The sequence below is a fragment of the Lissotriton helveticus genome, chromosome 5_1 (assembly GCF_964261635.1).
Source record: "Lissotriton helveticus chromosome 5_1, aLisHel1.1, whole genome shotgun sequence".
In the NCBI taxonomy this organism is placed as follows: Eukaryota; Metazoa; Chordata; class Amphibia; order Caudata; family Salamandridae; genus Lissotriton; species Lissotriton helveticus.
The window spans coordinates 298,118,145-298,137,179 of NC_136065.1; positions in this window are offsets into that span (position 1 = coordinate 298,118,145).

A 19,035-nucleotide genomic window follows, 5' to 3' on the forward strand; every position below is an offset into this window, starting at 1 on the left:
ATCTCCGCCTCTCCCAAGTGGCCTCCCCAGCCCTGGAGGGACGCGTCCGTCACAACCACGTGCTCCGGTTGGGGAAGGGAGAGGGATCTGCCTCTGACCCAATCGCGGTCCGTAAGCCACCACTGCAGTTGTCTCGCAGTGCCCTCCGAGATCAAGACATGGTCGGACAAGTTGCCCTGATGCTGGGCCCACTGAAACTTCAGGTCCCACTGCAGAGCCCGCATCCGCCACCGGGCGTGATGCACCAGAAGGATGCAGGAAGCCATCAGCCCCAGCAGCCGCAGGGTCAACCTGACCGAAACCCGGGATAATGGCTGAAAGATGGGAATCAAAGCCTGTATATCCCGGACTCGCCGTTCCGGAGGATAAACCCGAAACTGGGCCGAGTCGAGAACCGCTCCGATGAAAAGGAGCTTTTGAGCGGGACACAGGTGTGATTTCGGCACATTGATGGAAAACCCCAGCTCGTGCAAGAGGTCTGCCGTCATCTGAAGGTGGTGGACGACTGTCTGGGGCGAGCCCGCCTTCAACAACCAGTCGTCCAGGTAGGGGAAGACTGAGACCCCCAACCGGCGCAGATGGGCTGCGACCACCGCCAACACCTTTGTGAACACCCGTGGGGCGCTGGTAAGGCCGAATGGGAGCACGATAAACTGAAAGTGCTCGTGGCCTACCGTGAACCGCAGGTAACGCCGGTGGGCCGGCAGGACGGGGATGTGAAAATACGCATCCTGCAAGTCCAACGCTACCATCCAGTCTAGCGGGTCTAGAGCAGCCAAGACCTGAGCCAAAGTCAACATCTTGAACTTCTCCTTCGGAGGAAGCCGTTGACGTTCCGTAGATCCAAGATAGGACGTAGGCCCCCTTTGTCCTTCTTGGGCACCAGAAAGTAGTGGGAATAGCAACCACATCCTACTTCTGGCCCAGGAACGCGCTCGATGGCCCCCTTGGCCAAGAGGGCCGTAACTTCCTCCTGCAGAAGTGTCAAGTGGTCCCCCGACACACGGTGGTTCTGCGGTGGCATGGCTGGAGGAGTGGTCTCGAAGGGGAGGGAGTAGCCCCTTCGGACGAGCTGCAGCACCCACCTGTCCGATGTTATCGTGCGCCAGTGGGAGAGGTGATGGCGAACCCTGCCGCCCACCGGCGTCACATGGGCCTGAAAGCACGGACTAGGAGGATTTAGAGGCGGATGCTGCGGGGGGAGGTGTGGTCTGACCTCGCCGCTGTCCACGACCGCCACCACGGCGGTTCCCACGGCCGCCGCCGCGTTGAGAAGTCTCTTGCGGCGCGTGGCTGGCATCACGTGTGGGACCGCCCCTTCCGTAGCCACGAAAGGAGCGAAACGAACCCGTTTGCTGGCGCTGGGTCGAGACACCCAAGGACTTGGCCGTGACCCTGGAGTCCTTGAAGCGTTCCAGCGCGTGGTCCGCTTTGTCGCCAAACAGGCGACTGCCATCAAACAGCATGTCCATCAATGCAGACTGGACATCTGCCGAGAAATTGGCGGATCTCAGCCAGGCGTGGCGACGAATCGCCACCGTCGTGGACATCGCCCTGACCAGTGAGTCGGTCGTATCAAGACCACACCGTGTGGAGTATCTTGCTGCGTCTCGGCCTTCAATCATAGCCTTGCCGAGCTTAGCCCGTACCTCCTGCAGGCATTCAGGCAGCAGTTCTGCGACCGTATCCCACAGAGAGTGGGTGTAGCGGCCTAAGAGGCACGCGGTGTTGCAAGACCGCAGTCCCAGACTCAGGGACGAAAAGACCTTCTTACCATACTGGTCGTACCTCTTAGATTCCCGGTCGGGCGGGGCCGACGGGAATGCGGTCTGGGAAGTCGAGGCTTGGATCACCAGGCTCTCAGGGGTGGGATGGGTGGACAAGAACTTTGGGTCATCCGTACACGGACGGTGGCGTCTGGCCACATTCCTATCAACAGGCGAACCTGAAGCGGGCCTGGACCACGTGCCCAAAAGAACGTCAGTTAAGGCCTCATTGAACGGCAGCAGTGGCTCCTGTGGGCATGACTGCGGTTTGAGTACCTCAGTGAGGATGTTAGTCCTCACGGCCGCGACGGGGAGCTCAAGGTGTAAGGCCTTGGCAGCCCTCATCAACACCACTGAATAAGCTGCCCCCTCCTCCGTAGCCACGGTAGGAGGCGAGACAAAGCCAGGGTTGGGGGAGTCATCCAGACCACTGGCGTCACCCAAGTCACCTGTCCAGTCCACATCGTACTGACACTCGCGGGTCAGAGGGTCCTCAGACCCCTCCCACTCCTCTCCGCAATCTACATCCTCACCATATTCGGAGTCAACAATGTAGACCGGCTCCCCGGGGTCAACAGGCCCCATCGGCGTCGGACTCTGTGTCGGGCGACGCCGGTTCGACTCCGCGGCCGGAGTCGGAGAGGGAATGGGGGCAGCGCCGCCCGGAGCCGGCGTCGGAGACCCGGCGCCGCGCGGGGGCGGCGCCGTGGGTTGCCCCGATGGAATCGGCGCCGGAGAGGCCGGTTGACCAGCTGGCGTCAACCCTGAAGGTCCCTGCGGCGCCGGGGCCGGAGCCGTCGGCGACGTCGGGGCCGGAGCACCCGACGGCGTCGAGGCAGGAGCACCCGAACCGCTAGGACCCCCGGACGGGACCACCGGGCCCGCAGGAGCCGTAGGCCCCGCCGGAGGAGACAGTGCCCTCATGGCCATGAGGAACGCCTCTATCTCCTCGGGCGACGCGCCCTGCCCAGGGACCGCAGGGTATGGAGCAGGCCGCGTCGGCGACTCACGCGGAGCCGCGGGGGTGGGGCCACCCGAACCCCCGGCCACATCGTGCGAGCGTCGGGGGGGGGGAGTCGGGGGTACGATGACGACGCCCCGACTTCTTGTGCTTCCTACCTGAGGAACCAGAGGAATGGTGACGACTCCCGGAGCGCTCGTGACGGCTCCGCGACCGCTCCCTCGATCGCTCCCTAGACCTCCGTCCGGACCGGGACCGCTCTCGACGCGGGGCCGACACCCGGAGCTCGAGTAGCTTGCGGGACCGCTCCCGTCTAGCTTTAGTCGTCAAGGCCCGGCAATCGACACAGTCGTCCACGGCGTGGTTGGGGCCCAGGCACCGGAGGCAGAGTCGGTGATGATCCGTGACCGACATCGTGCGGTCACAGTCGTCACAGTTCTTAAAACCGGGCATCCTAACGGCACCGTAAGAACAATCAAGGATTCACCAAAAAACTTTGGTCAAAGACCGGAGTACTGCTCTTCGGATCTGCGCTAACTGGCACGGAAAAAAGAAGAACTGACGTCAGCGCGCGGAGGCGGCGTCTATATACTCCAGCGACGTCATCACGGCGCACGACGCCAACGACGGACGCGGAGCCGCAGGGGACGCCTGCAGACGACGCCTACCGACGCGCAGGGGTACTGCTACGCAAAAGTTTCCGGATCCAGACTGACGCCTGGGGATATTCTAAGGTAAGGAATCTAATACTAACCTGTTTCTTTCAGATAATGCGTTTCATATTTTCCAAAAGTCTGGTGCCATGTTTTCACCACTATCCCAGATGCTTGGTGATAGCACTCTTTTTGCATATACTTGTCACTATACCTTGCATTGAATGTTCAAAGCCTGAGGTATTGGCAATTCACCTACTATGAAGACTGACTCACCTGAAACTGGGGGCTGATGTATTAAGGGTTTTTATCCATTCTCTTTGGGTAAATGTGATGACACATTTTAGTAAAGCTTCTTATGACACCAGTCCTTTTACCTATCAGTGAAAGAAGCAAATGCAGTCGAAATATCAAATATGATTTTGATATTTCCTGATTCTCTACAGTTTATAAAATAATTAAACAAGGTCTAAAACATGCTTCTAAACCCTGCATCTTTAGACCAAAGACCACAAAACTGAAAAAGCAAATGCAACAAGAAACAATATTTTAAGTGGTATCCCTAAACAACAAAACTCAAGCAGAATAATGTTAGCCCAGTATTTTGTTACTGCTAGCTTGTATAACAAAGTTACATTGCATTGGCCCCTTCAGGAAGAAAAATATGACTCTTTCACTCTCTTTTTCCTTTAGTTTGTGGTTGTGGTGGTGTTTTTTCAGTGTTTATATGTTTTCACTGGTGAGGGCTATTTTTTCTTTCAGTGGGGGTTTATCAGTTATTATAGGTTTAAAGCTAAAACCCCACAGCATATATATATATAACAGACTAGTGCTCTCCATAGATGTGGGGAAGGCTTTTGATAAGTTATACAGGGATTATCTGAGGGTTCAGACTAGTGCTCTCCATAGATGTGGGGAAGGCATTTGATATGTTATACTGGGATTATCTGAGGGTGATCATGTGTGAAATGGCTCTCAAGGAACAATAGGATAAATGGGTCTCCCTTCTATACATGAGTGCCACAATGCACAAGGGCTGTTGCATATAGGGTTAGTTCACAAACCATAGGGGAACGCAACAGGGATGCCCACTCTCACCAACGTTGTTTGCATTAGCTATTGAACCACTTACAAAGGTCTGAAGGACAAGGCAGGGGCATTTGTTTGCGGAACAGGGAGTACATCATATTGCTATATGCGGATATGTTACTTTATCTGAGTGACTTACTATGGGAATAATATGGGCGATAGGGATCTGGGTTCCAAATGAACTCGAACAAAACTTGTGCATTCTGGGGGCGTGGCTTCACCGGCACACAAGATGGCTCCCTGAGGTCCGGGCTCCGCCGCATCCGGGACCTGTTTGTTCCGTTACGTCGTCTTTGGGATGGTGCAGATGGCAGCCCTAAGAGGAGAAAGATGTTGGAAGACGTAGAGATGCCCCGCTGGTAATTTGTTCGGAAGCTGTGAGCGGCAGCCATTTTGTGATGTTGTGATCTGCTGCTATGCAACAGTACAACAGTCAACAGTGGTATGAACTGGACTATTTACTTTCCCTTTTTTTCTCTCTTGTTGTGATGAATACCTTTATTATATATATATATATATATATATATATATATATATATATATATATATATATATATATATATATATATATATATTGTTTTTGTTTTACCAGTGTATTTAAAGAGCATGGCAGAAATATTTATCTGTATATGAGAAGACCTTTATATTTTTGGACTGTCCTCTGCCTGGTGTTTCTGTGACTCATATATGCCCTATCAAGCCCTGGTAACTTCCTTTATGGGCAGATTAAAAAAGCAGATATTTGTATTTGTACCCAAAAAAACAGCTGCCTGGTATTTCTGGAAGAACTTCTACTACAGACAGTTCACTGTCGAAGGTGTTAACTTTCTCTGGAGCGATGGCTACCTCTGCTATGAATGCAAATCCTCTCAACAGTCCACCTTGAGTAAATCTGAGTCTCCTTCCTCATCTTCTAAAAGACTGAAACAAGACCCTCCGTCACCTGAGACATCTCCGTCGATTTCTCTAGAAGTATTATTAGAGGAGATTAGGGCATTGCGTCCCTTTGTTGAGGAGACTAATAAGCGAATCCAAAATCTAGATGGCAAATGGTCATCAAAGGAAAACCATGTCTCTATAGTAGAACAAGGTACAAACCAAGGTTTGGGTCCTGTATCTGAACTGGCTTGGACCACTGAACTATGCAAAACGAGGAAGGGAGCCAGACAGATCTATTTAGCTACTTATAACTCCAAACAGCACATTAATTCTGAATGGTTATCTATTTTATTTTAGCTTTTCATATTTTTAGAAAACATTTGAGTACTTAAAATATGTCATCAAATAAACAGTTGTCAAACAGTGAAAATATACATACAAACAATGACAAGTGTGTAAGAATATATACAAGTGCTATACATATAATCACAAAAAATACTACTCTAAGACACATGTGACACCAAACAATATTGAATCAATGACCTAACGTAACTTAAAACATTAGGAACCAGTCCTTTCTATTAGGTACAAGAAGACAAGCGGACCTCTAATCACAGAGAGCTGCCTGCCTGTCTGGCTGAGCCAAGGGTAGGGAAACCAAATCAACAGGGTTGCAAAACAAGGAATAACGCTGTATAAATCTAAATCGTCCTAGTAGCACCCAAATTCTTTTTCCGAGGCTCAGGGTCAACGCGTTTCGAACCTCAACGCTAGTAAGGGTTCTCCACAGGACACGGACTGGATGAAGCCGGAACTGTGAGTGACCATTACGTGTCACTTGTAGGTCGAAATGGTGTGGGCGGGCCGGGGTAGCAGTCAGAAGGATGTAGGAGACTAGTTGGAGCACCCCTCAGCTGTAATGGCTCTGTTAGGCAGAATTTGAAATGCACTGCTTGTCAGGACTGCAATGGTACTTGGCAGCACTGGTAGTTTAGAAAAGGAGGCAAGTCACCGTTGGCGCAGCTCGTTTCAAGAAACGCCCTGCGTCATGGCGCCGCCTTCACTTTGATGTACTGTTTGAACAGCAAAATATGTGGTTTAGTATTCAGAGCAGCCAAGGAGGTCAGATTACTTCAAACACGGGCGGCGTTCAGCATTCGGCGTTTTTTGAGTGAATGCTGAACGTACATCAAAGTGAAGGCGGCGCCATGACGTCTGACAGACGATCCTCATTTTAATTTCAGTCCCATAAAATGCATAAACAATTTCACTCTGTTATCCATAAAGGAGCTTTGGTGGACTCTTGGAGACTGTTGCACCCAACTGCCCGGGAGTATACTTTTTTCTCTGCTTCTCTTGGTTCACTTTCTAGATTGGATCATATATACTTTTTTCTAAATCTCTTGCACAGTTTATCATACAGTCACATATTTCTCCAATTGTGCTTTCTGACCATGCTATGGTTATTACAGACTTAGAGCTGGCTCCCTTCACCCTTATTTGCAACAATGGAAATTTAACAATTCCTTATTGCAAGATGCTCAATTCTCTAACGCATTTATTGCTTTTTCTTTGAATTTCTTTCTCCTTAAATGGTATTATCGATGTCTCTCATTCCTTGCTCTGGGATACATTCAAAGCCTCTGCAAGATATTTCATCTTAAACTATGTTTCTAGGCAAAAGAGTACGCGGTTAAAAGAAAACACTAGCCGTCTCATCGATTAAATCTTTAGAAAAGGAGTATTTCGCCTCTAGACTTCCGTCTGACCTTAATGCTCTGTTTAAAGCCAAATTGTAATTTAACTATTTCAACTGATGAGGCCTCCTCTATACTTCTTCAGAGAAATGCAAGTTTTTAAGGTAGAAGAAACAAAGCTGGTAAGTTATGAGCAAATTATTTTAAGGGAAGAAGGGAGAGGCATTATTGATTCAATTTTCACATCGCTGGGTAAATCTGCTGCTAATCATCAGGCTATTTTAGAAGAATTTGTTAAGTTTTATGAATCTCTTTCCACGCCTGAATCAACTCTTCCTCCCTCGGCAATTTTGGATTATCTACACCACACCCCTCATTCTAGCCCTCCTGATTTGGACTTTAACTCTTTAGGGAATAGCCTTTCTTCTGAAGAGATTTCAGCAGCTTTCAGAGCGCTTATGTTAGGGAAAACACCTGGTCCAGATAGTTTCACAGTAGAGTTTTATCTCCATTTTTCTAACATCCTTGTTCCCTATTTGTATTGCTTGTTTAATTTTACTGCATTTTCTTCTACGGATGGCACTTTCCAAGAAGCTATAATTTGTCTCATTCACAAGGATGGTAAAGACCCCATGATTGTAAAAATTACAGACCGATCTCTTTATTGAACGAAGATTATAAAATATTTGCTAAGCTTTTAAATCTTCGTTTGGAATCCTTTCTTCCTCATCTTATAAGAAAAAAGGTTTATCAAGGGAAGGCTTATATCGGATAATGCTAGATATTATAGCTCTTATCTCCCTTTTATATCATACTCCCTGGCATCTGTAATGGTTAATGGCATGATATCTCCATATTTCCTTCTTTATAGAGGGGTCAGATAAGGTTGCAGCTCTCTCCTTTATTATTTGTCTTCGCTCTTGAGCCCTTTCTCTCTCAGATTCGTCTTATTTCTTCTAACTCTGGTTTTCGTTATGGAGACTGGCATTTAACATTTTCCGCCTATGCAGATGATATTCTTCTCTTTATCTATTCTCCTTGTAATTTGCTACCTCCTCTCTTACGCGAAACCTCTCTATTTTCTACTGTATCTGGATATAAAATCAATAAGGATAAAATGGAAATCCTCCCCATTACTAAATACACTTTTAGTAATTCTTATTCTCTTACAGGTTATCAGGGGTCCACTTCTGCTAAAATTAAATATTTGGGGTTTTGGTTCCCAAATTCCATTTCTGATACTGTTAAAATTAATTTGACAGAACTTCGTATTAAACTTGACAATCTTCTCTCCTCTTGGAACCCTTTGTTTTTATCAAGGTGGGGCTGTCTAGATTATATTAAAATGATCATTTCAACCTTACTATATCTTCTTTCTATGTTGTTAGTTCATATTCCCAAGCAATTTTTTTTAATTAATGCATAACTTCTTAAATTTCTTTGGAAAAACAAAAAGACAGAGAATAGCATTAATTACTTTAGAAATTCGAAACTAGCGGGAGGGGTTAATTTTCCACATTTTTATGGTTATCACAGAGCTTTTTCTTTACGCCAAGTGACTCTTTAGACTCATGATTTATCCTCGCTCTTTTCTTCATTATGGCTAGATATTGAACGTACTTCTCTTCTTCCTTTTAGCTTTAAAGAAATCTTATCTCTTACGGCTACTACATCTTTTCTTCTTTCTCCTATATTATGGAAAGCGGTATCGCTGTTCAAATCGTCTTTTCTTCTAATTACTCTGAATACGGCCTTGTTTTTGAAAATGCCGATATGGTACAACTCCATATTGAAAATCAATAATAAACCTTTATTTGGCGCGCTTGGAAAGATAAAGGTTTAATGTGGATATTTCAGCTTTTTTATAATGATTTCAATATCTCTTGTCCTCAATTTTGCCTTATGTATCATTGACCTAAATCCTTTTATAATCGTTTTTCATCAGTGATGAATGTGGTTCTTGATGTATATTTTTCCTTCCAGAACTCTCTCAGGATGGTTCCTTTTCTTCTGGTATTACTGAATTTCAGAAAAAGGGCCCTAGGGCTTCGGCTATTTATAAGAATTTCTCCCTTCCTGACCCTTCTAGAACCACATCCAAGTCTGAGCTTCTATGGGACAGGGATCTGGGAGTTTCTTGGACATTCCCTTTTTGGAATAAGGTATGGGCATGTGTATATATAACATTTCAATATCTGCTGGCATTATACAGTCTCTATTTTTTGTTCAGCTTCACCTGTATTTTGCTTCTTTGCAATGCTCCAAATTTTCCTCCGATACTTCTGCTAAATGTTGGTCTTGTGATTTTCCTGAAGCAGATTTAATACATATCCTATTTAATTGTCCTAATACCCGCAATTTCTGGTACAAAATTTAGGCTCAGGTTCAGAAGATTTTTAATTTAGAGAGCCCTTTCAATATTATTTATCTTTTTTTAGGAACTTTGTCCAGTTATTCCATCTTTCCCCAAAAATAAACTATTAGATATTCTATTAGAGATAGCATTTCACTAGAGTAGTTTGAATTGGAAAACATCAGATAAGTTATTTTATAAAGTATGGTGGGATTCGGTGAGTACCCATCATAAGTCAGACACTATTTATACTCTACAATGTACATCTTCTCATAATGCGCAATTGTAATGGTTGCCTCTTAGTTAATTTCTTAAACAAGTTGATAGTGATGCATCAAGTATTGTATCTGTATCTTCTGAAAATGTTAGTCTTCCATGAATATTCTTTCTCTGTCCTCCATTTATAGTAGATTACATTTTTATGATATGTTTATACATACAATGTTTATTATGTGGGGATAACTTAGAGGCAAACTCTTATTACTATTGTGAGACATTTAGGATTCATTGTTAGTTCTTTCCTTCGCCATCGCTCCCTTCCCTTCCCTTCCCTCCCTTTTTTATCTCCTTCCCCACACAATAATAAAGACTTTTACGGTTTTCTCCCTTGGTATCTAATACCGCATATTTAATGCCGACTTATTGTTATTAAAGAACAAGTTACTTACCTTCGGTAACGATGTATCAAGTAGAGACTTACAATATCCCCCAGGCATCAGACTGTTCCGGAAAAATTTGCACAGCAGCACCTCTGCGCGCCGGGGGGCAGCACCATACAGCTCTGCCCTGACGTCGTCCACGGACGTGACATCAGCGGAGCCATATATGCCCCGCCCCGGTGTGCGACATCAGTTTTCATAAGAAGACTTTTCCGCGTCAGAACGCGAAGCCACCACCAAAAACTGTGAAAATATGGGAACAGTGTGAAGTAAATAAAAAACAAGGTATGGTGAAAAACATCACCATAGAAATACAGTGCCAGACACCGTATATTGTAAACTGAGGGAGGGGGGGGGGGAGAAGAACAGAGCACCACTCTGGGAGGGACTCCCGCAATTGTTAAGACCAAAACCTCCCCTTGAGGCAGAAGAAGATGCAGAGCATAGGCAGGATTCGAACCCTTGGCCTGTGTGAGCCTGTGCCACCAGAGGCACAAGACTTACCCTTGAGCCATAGCTCCTTGGTGAACTATCACAGCACCCGGCAGAAAGGCTGCAACCACAATATAAGACAGTGAAGGACAACCAGTCCAGAGCCCAGGAGTAAGGACAAACTACCATAAGGCGTCACCCAAAAGGAGACGTCAGATCCGAATAAGGGACCTACTGAATGTAGCATTGCCAGAGTCTGTAACCACTAGAGTGCAGGGGAGGCAAGAAACATCAAGCGGTAGAAGGATTTAGACTCACAATGGGCAACCCAGGGTAAGGGTTGTAAAGGACACATGGCATATGGGCCTACCATCCAAATACAAGGATGGATGGAGCAGAGCCACGAAACAGAATGTAGCATCGTGAGTCGGAGAGAAGAGAAGACGTCACCCCGCAGAGGAATAAAGCCACCCAAAAGGAGGCTAAGGCAAGAAGCCCAACCTGAAAAGGTTGTCGCAGGACGGGGAGGACGGGCAGGCGTTAAGGAATCTGCGGCTAGACTATGTCTCTACCAGATACATCGTTACTGAAGGTAAGTAACTTGTTCATCTGATAGAGACATCTAGCCGCAGGTTCCTTAACTTAGAATAGATACCAAAGCCATACCAATAGAGGAGGCGGGACTGCGACTAAACCCCACTAAGGTTCAGAGAGAACCTAGCCGTCAATAACATGACCAAAAGAGTGTTGTCAACCAAAGGACGAAACACAGTGGGGGCAGAAATGACAGCGCAGCCAGCCACTAGACCCTTATGCCCCGAAGAGAACAGGAATCAAGGGGAGGCTGGGGCACCACAGCCCATCCAGAATAGCATCAAAAAGCCCCCATATGTAGAGGGGATGAGAGAAGGAAAACACCAAGCCAGAACGCTTGTGTCTGATTGAAAAATGCGGACTTTGAAAGAAGACGAGCAAGAGGCATGAAGGAGCCACAGGATCCAAGGTGTCGACAAGAAGCCAGAGCTAGCCCCAGCTAAACAACCCAAACAGCGTAAAACACTGTTGAACCTGCTCCTGTAAAGATATGAAGGCAGCAGGATAATGACCCCTGCTCAGTATGGGCCGATATGGAACAAAAACACACCTAGTAAAGAAACTGGCTTGAAAAAGGCAGTTCAGCACATTGTAGGAAGTAAAACTGAACCTCTGGCTTGAAAGTACCACAGAATGCACCAGTCGCCAAGCCAGCCCAAAAGACTGGAAAGTGGTATGGTGGAGAGAACGCAGACCGCCCCCACATGTACCACAGAGGAAGAGTACTGCAGAGACCCTTGCCAGCAAAACATGTGTGAGAGCATTGAAATGATGCCCATACACAGTCATAAGGACGCTCATACGTGGCCAGAAGGAACACCAGGAAGCAAGACAGCAGGAACAGCTGAGATGCGCACAATAGCAAGAAGGCAACGGTCACCAACACCAGAGATCTGGTGATGTAAGAGGACAGGGCCAATACCTAGGGAGGAAAGCCCGCACAAGCCATTAGAAAGAACATGGCGCAGAAACAGCCTCAAGAGGATGCCGAAACCCGGCCAAACCCAGGGACTAGGGTATGCTCAAAAGTACCTGCATTATACAGAAGGTGGGACTAGTCCAGGCTATAAGCAGTGTCTGCCGTCGTTCTGGAAGAGAGAACAGTCCCCTCGCAGGACAATTTAGAAGAAAAGACGAGCCTAACAAGAGAGTACTTAGGACCAACTCACGGGTCCTAGACGCCAGGCAGAGCGGAGTTCAGGGAGAACCGGCTCCACGAATCCGCCACATTAAGAATGCCAGCAGGACGTAGAAATCCCTGCGTAGAAGCAGCTGGGATGTGGAAAAAACTGCTGGGGAATAAGCCAAAGGGCCATAACAATTGTATAACTGAGATGCCCACAACAACCCGTCATCGGCCAGAACAACCCAGAAGGGTCTGGCGTCAAAGGGCAGACCATGTGACAAAAAACATGATGGCAAGGCATGCAGGGTGGATTCTACACAGCAGAGACCCCGACTGGGAGTGGAAGCACCACAGACAACAGAGCAATGTGACCCTACGGGACGCAGTAAGGGGGTATATGAATCCCAGAGGGACATCCACAATGAAAACTCCACAGGAGCGAACAAAGGCAAATGCAGACGTCTGCCACCAGCCAATACCCCACATAGGTCAAGGGTTAACCCCAGGGCAAGAAGGGGATGTCCTCTTGGCAAAATAGACAGTCAAAGAACTGAAAACAAAAGCAACCAGCCATACGGCTGTACAGATAATACAGAGACACCAACCTGTCTCTGATAAAAACCGGGTCGTAAGGAAAGACCCACAACCAAGAAGAAGTCAGCTAGTGACAGCAGAATTACGGCAGCCCTGACAGAGGCCTGGAAATCGCTGAGTCCGCATGGGACCCAAAAAGATCTATTCCGTTAAACGGCATGTTTTGGAGGCTTTCCTGAATATTATCAGGGAACCGACTATCACGCATCCAGGCATGGCGGCGCAAAACCACCGACCGTGCAAGAACACGGCCCACAGAGTCTGTAGTATCCAGGGAGGAGCGGATTGAAAAATGTGCCATCTTCTTGCCGTGAAGAACAAGACAGAGAAGCTCTGAGTGCAATTCCTCCAGAAAGGAAGGAATAAGGTTAGCCACGAAGTTCCAGAGTGTAGAGGACGCACGTGCAAATATGCATGTGGTGTTTAAAGCACGAATGGCCGTGCTAGAGGAAGCAAAAAGCTGTCTTCCACATGCATCCAGCCACCTGGATGCCCGGGTGGGAGGAAACAAGGGCAAAGTGGAGGAGACTTGTAACACAAAGGCCGCCGGAATCACCAGGCCCTGAGCAGTAGGTGGAGGGTTAGACAAAGTGGATGCCGCGAGTCAGGACGGTGCCTACCAGCAATGGCCCAATCAACCGGGGCCCCAGAAGAGGTTTGTGCCCATGCACCACGCAGGACCTCCAATAAACCACCACAAAGGGGTAGCAAGGGCCCCATGGTAATGGGCTCAAGATGAAGCCGATCCATTAAGGGATGAGGAATGAGGGGTACCACTGGAGGCTGTAAGACGAGGATAGCAGCTGCCTGGTTGATAGCTCGTGCATAGGCGGCCCCTAGCTCATTAGTCACCCTAGGAGAGGACAAGAAGCCGTCTGTAGGAGATGGCTGGAGACTAATTCTCCCAGTTGCCATAAAGAGCGGGGCTGGGGCCAAGCCACACTAGGGACCTGCACCAGTGGCTCCCGACCAGGGAAAGCAGCAGCATCCAAAAAGGCTGTAGTGGATAGCGGTGTCGCCCGACCCGCCTGAGGAGACGGAAACGAGGACTCCAAAGGAAGGTCAACCCCATGCATGGACACCGGTGTCGATGAATGGATGGACGTTGACGGCGATGTCGGCAGCGGCGTCGGTGGGCGCCATATCGGAGTCGACTGGACGTTGACGGCCTCCACGAGGGATGCAACCTCAAGCGTTGCCCCAGATGTGGGCTGGGCTTAGAGCTAGGTGTGGGCTTGACCAACGTGGAACCCAGCTCGGTGTCATCGACGCCGCCCACGCCGTCCGTGCAAGAAGCCGCACAGGGCTATGCGTTGAGTGGCAGCGAGAATCTGGCGTCGAACCCGGCGTTGCGGACGACCGCACAGGACTATGCGTTGACTGGCGGAGTGTGCAAGAGCAACCAGGACAGTCTGGGCCACGGCCCAATGCCATCGCCTCGGCTCCGGAGTCTGTGCACAAAACCCTGTTCGGGGAAGGATCTGCCAACGAGGGCCCGGCCTGAGCACCCTCAGCCTCTTTGGGGCCCGAAGGAGCGCCAGGGAGAGAGGGGGGCTCAAAGTGGGCCTGAAGAGCCCAGGAGTAGGCCCACGTCGCTCCAACTCCTGGAAAAGGAGAGTATGGAGAAGGGGACCTCTGGGCACCCGTAACTGACCCCGTACGAGAGAAGTGGGCACCAGTGGCATGCCTATGAAAGGTGGACCTCAGTGGATGCTTGTGGCTCCGTTTACCTTTTTTAGGGCGCTGGACACAGGAGCGGCCTCGGGAGCAAGCCCCTTTGGAGAGGGAAAGTGGCAACGAGTAGAAGCTGGGCCGAACAGCCACGCGGCCAACAGCTTCATACGGCGTTCCCGAAGGACTTCGGCTTCGTCTGTTGACAGTCGCCGCATTGCTTGGAATCGTGGTGCACACCAAGGCACCACATGCAAATAAGGTGCGGGTCAGTGCCGGACATCAGACGTGCACAGGCCTCACAGGCTTTGAACCCGGAGGGTATTGAACACTCTTCCGGTACGACACCAATGATGTTGAGTAGGCCCAAAGTAGGCCAGGAACTGCTGGTTTCCAGGATCCGCGTGTGACGTGTAAAAGAAGAAAACTGATGTCCGCATGCCAGGGTGGGGCATATATGGCTCCGCTGAAGTCACATCCATGGACGACGTCAGGGTGGAACCGTATGGCGCCGCCCCCCGGCGCGCAGAGTTGCTGCTGCGCAAAAATTTTTGGACCAGTCTGACGCCTGGGGAATATTCTAAGTTAAGGAATCTGCGGCTAGACGGCTCGATCGGATTCTTTTTGTACTGGTGTTCTGCAGTATATATTGGATTCAATAACGTCTTTTAAGCACAAAAACTTGTGCATTCCCTGTGATGATCTCCAAACAGGAGCCGGCTGTAATCATTCATCAACTGGTAATCAAGTGGGAATTCAGGGTCCTCCAATACTTGAGGGTCAGCATTTATCACGCAGATATGGGCACCAGGGGAGGTAACCTAGGTTAGGCTCTGTGGACCTTGAGGGGGAGCACAACTTACTAGTGAACGCTTCGATTGACTATCATGGACAGGATAGCACTAACGAAAATGATTGTGCAACCAGAGTACTATATTTCTTCGCAGACCTCTAGGCTTAGATTCTCCCAAGCTGGTTCTGTTCCCTGAACGCATTACCTCACAAGTTGATATGGGATGGTGGTGTAACAGGTTGTCTCTGAGCACGTTCCAACAAACACTGCAGAAGAGAGGACTTGGAGTACCGGACTGTGCCTTCTATTACTATGCGCCTTAACTCCAATGACTGGCTCGATGGATGGCTGATACCTGTGTCGCAGAACTGGAGGAGTCTGAAGAGGACTGGAGGGCAGGGGCCCTATTAGCTATGCTTATGGGGTGATGGTACTTCATATGAAGAAACCAAAGCTGCTAACTATAGCCCTGAGGTGCTGGAGGGGTGTGCTCAAACTCATAGGAGAGTGGATTATGTATGCACAAACACAGGCTCCAAAGATGTGCTGTGCTCATCTGGGAGTTTAACAGCAAGTAACAGTTTAATTTACAAGTTCTGAAGGTGACCTTGTTCCAGACTACTGGACGTAGACCTAGCTTAGTGACTGCTGTATCTGAATCTCACACCTGCTTTATAAACAAATTGGCTAGCAGCTATATTCATGATAACCACAGGCAAAAAAATGAAAAGGTTTTGAGGGTCTTAGGTTTACGCATTCAAAAAAGCAAATAGATTGATTTCTAGATTCCCATTCGTGTCAATCACCAGTCCTAATTATCCAAGCAGTAGAGCTTCATGAACGTATGGAGGGATGCACACACAGGGGTAGCTAGTTCTGGTCAAACAGGCGCACAGGCCTTCTGGGGGTTGCTTTTAGGCTTGCCCATAACCAATTACAATACTAAAACAATCCCTTGGGAGATGGTTCTCTTTTGCTAAAGAAAAGTTGATGAAAAGTTAGTCATTCTGTTGGTAGTCCATAACCTAGATGATGTTGAAATCCATGCTCACTTGGGGTTCCGACGATGGAGACGTTCTTTCTCTTTGGAGGGCTGAGACAGTGCACAGAAAATAGCAAGGTGAAGGATTGGCCTATCAGGAAGGGCGTTATTAACTTTGGTAAGAATGCTGCTTTCGTCTGGAGGACGTACTTGTCTGGAAGGAATGAGGTGTTTGGCTGTAACACAGACAACGCCTTAAATTTGCTAACTTCCCTAGCTGATGTTATACAACGAGGAATGCCATCTTGATGGTAAGATCAGGGGGACAACTCAACATTGGTTCAAAAGCAGTGCATTCAGGTAAATGAGCACCAAATTAGGGTCCATCTGTGTCATGACAAACGGCATTGCCAGCAACATGTGGAATCAGTTCTTAAAAAAGAACCCATCACATCCTCAGATTTTAAAGACAGATGGCTGAGCCGATAGACATAAAAAGGCTGAAAGGTAACTTTTAACCAATGCTAAAGCTAGGCCTTGCTGAGCTAAAGAAAGACAGAACCTGAGAATTTTAAACAACTGTGCATTTAGAATTTGGATTTTGAGGGAGGAAACCAGACGTGGCGAGGCTAGCCTGGCAAGATGGCGGATGCACTCTAGTGAGACTTCGCATCCTGTCCCCGTTATCCGTCACAACATGCGCCAACTGTGCCATCCTTGCACACAGGAGGGATCCGCATGAGCCGAGCGAAGGCAAAATACTAAATTGCTAGCCCTTAGGCGGAGGTGGGCACCCTACGACCAAGAACTCACCTGGGTCCCGTCCCCACATGTGTGGGCGGCGGGACTGCCGGCTGCGGGCCGCTGCTGCTGGGGGTAGATACCGGGCTACACAGAGAAGGCAGTGCTGCTGCCTGGATACGGCTCGGCAGCCTTTGGTGACAAACGATCGCTGGAAAGCTGGGATGACCGATAAGGCCCTAGCAGACGAGCAACTGATGCCCGGAGGCGCCGATGCCCGCCGGGTCCTGGAATCTGCACCACGACTGGGGCGGAGTGGAGGACGCCAGAGCTGTGACACCCACTGTGGCCCAGAGGAGGAGGATGGCTGCACCGGGCCTGGAGCCGTGAGCTGGAGTGGAGTGTGTCAGGCTGTGGCGGCCGCTGCGGCCAGGCGGTGTGAAACAGGCCCATGACACAGACGCAAGGCACCGGCCTGCCTGGGTGAACGACCTGAGATCCAACCGGGCCGCAACGGGTTGCGGCGATGCCACACACTGGCACAGGGAGGCCTGCAACGCATGTGGTACCCCAGAGGGCTGGAGGCGGGCCCCTGGGGTGCAGGCAGTCCACATTACCACTGCACAGCTGCACACAAAGGCGGTTGCTGAAGACGTTCGATCATCCCAGCGCTGCAGACCGGAGGAAGCAACGCTGCCTGGACGTTGTGGCAAGTGAGGCTCCTGGGCTGCGACGGGCCTAGGCGGGAGCACTGTAGCGTCGTACTTGAGGGGGCTCAGTCATACCGCTGACACCGGGCCCAGAGGTAACTGTGGCATCCAGACCTGTGGAACTCCGCCCAGTTACAACTCCTGCTGGCTGGGCCTCTGGTTCACGGGGAACCAGGCAGATCGAGCCCCAGCAATGATACCCAGGTGAGGAGGAAGCAGGGCAGGGAGCAGGAGGGGCTCGGGGGCGTGTCGAACCCAGGCCTGGTGCTTGTGGGCAGCGTACATCGTGATCTGGACAGCCACTGACTTTTGGTGGACCCCATCTCCAGTGATAGGTGGAGACACCACTGGCCTTACCTGGTAGCTGTGATCAGCCACTGGTGGCAGCGGGTGCTGAAGTCCAGGGTTTGGATGGGGCCCGGGTCCTAGGCATGCGGTCTGGTTCACTACTAGCCACTGGGTCACTAAGGTACACATCACCCACTTGCGGTGGCCATGAGGCTCTGCCTTTCCTTGCCTCCTGTTGGTGCTGCCCTGAGAGTGAGGGGGCTCACTTCCTGTTTCGCCTGGATGGGGACACCTGGCTAGGGTGCAACCAGTAGGAGGAGCGGGGCCGGCTGGGCATACCGGTCTGTGCTGTTTGTCATATACTGTAACTGGGCGTTCAGTGCAGCGATGGGCTACCTGCGCATGGGAGCGGTGTTGGCGCCTGCGTGGTCCTCTGTGGTAGCAGACCAGCCAGCTGGGGTCAGAGGCTGCTGGAGCAGGCGACTACCGATACCCTCAACTCCAAACTAGACTCTCTGCTAATGGCTGTGGAGAAAATAGGCTCCTCCCTTGAGCAAATACACACTTCCCTTGAGGGCCGCTTTGATAAGATCATGGTGGATTTCACCCCGCTGCATGCAGATTATCACAAGTTGGCTAACAAGGTGCGGGACATTGAACAAGATCTGGCAGAGATTCACCCTGTCGCCCGGGCCACAACGACGGAAGTGCAGGACCTAATGGCACACGTGAAATTACTGGAAAGAAGAGTAGATGAAGCGGAGGGCTGCTTCTGATGGAACAACATAGGTGTATTGGAACTGCCTGAGGGAGTGGAAGGAACAGATGTAGTGGCAGACACTGAGGCATGGCAGTGGGACCTAATGCCGGAGGGCGCGCTCTCTCTCTTTTTTGTAGTTGAGAGTGCCCAGCATGTGCTGGCAAGCCGACAGCCACTACGGGTGAATCCAAGACCCTTTCTCTTCCGCCTACTCAACTACAGAGACTGTGACTATGTTCGGAGGGAGGTGCACAAGCTGGAGGAGGTAAAGGAGTACAAAGCCACAG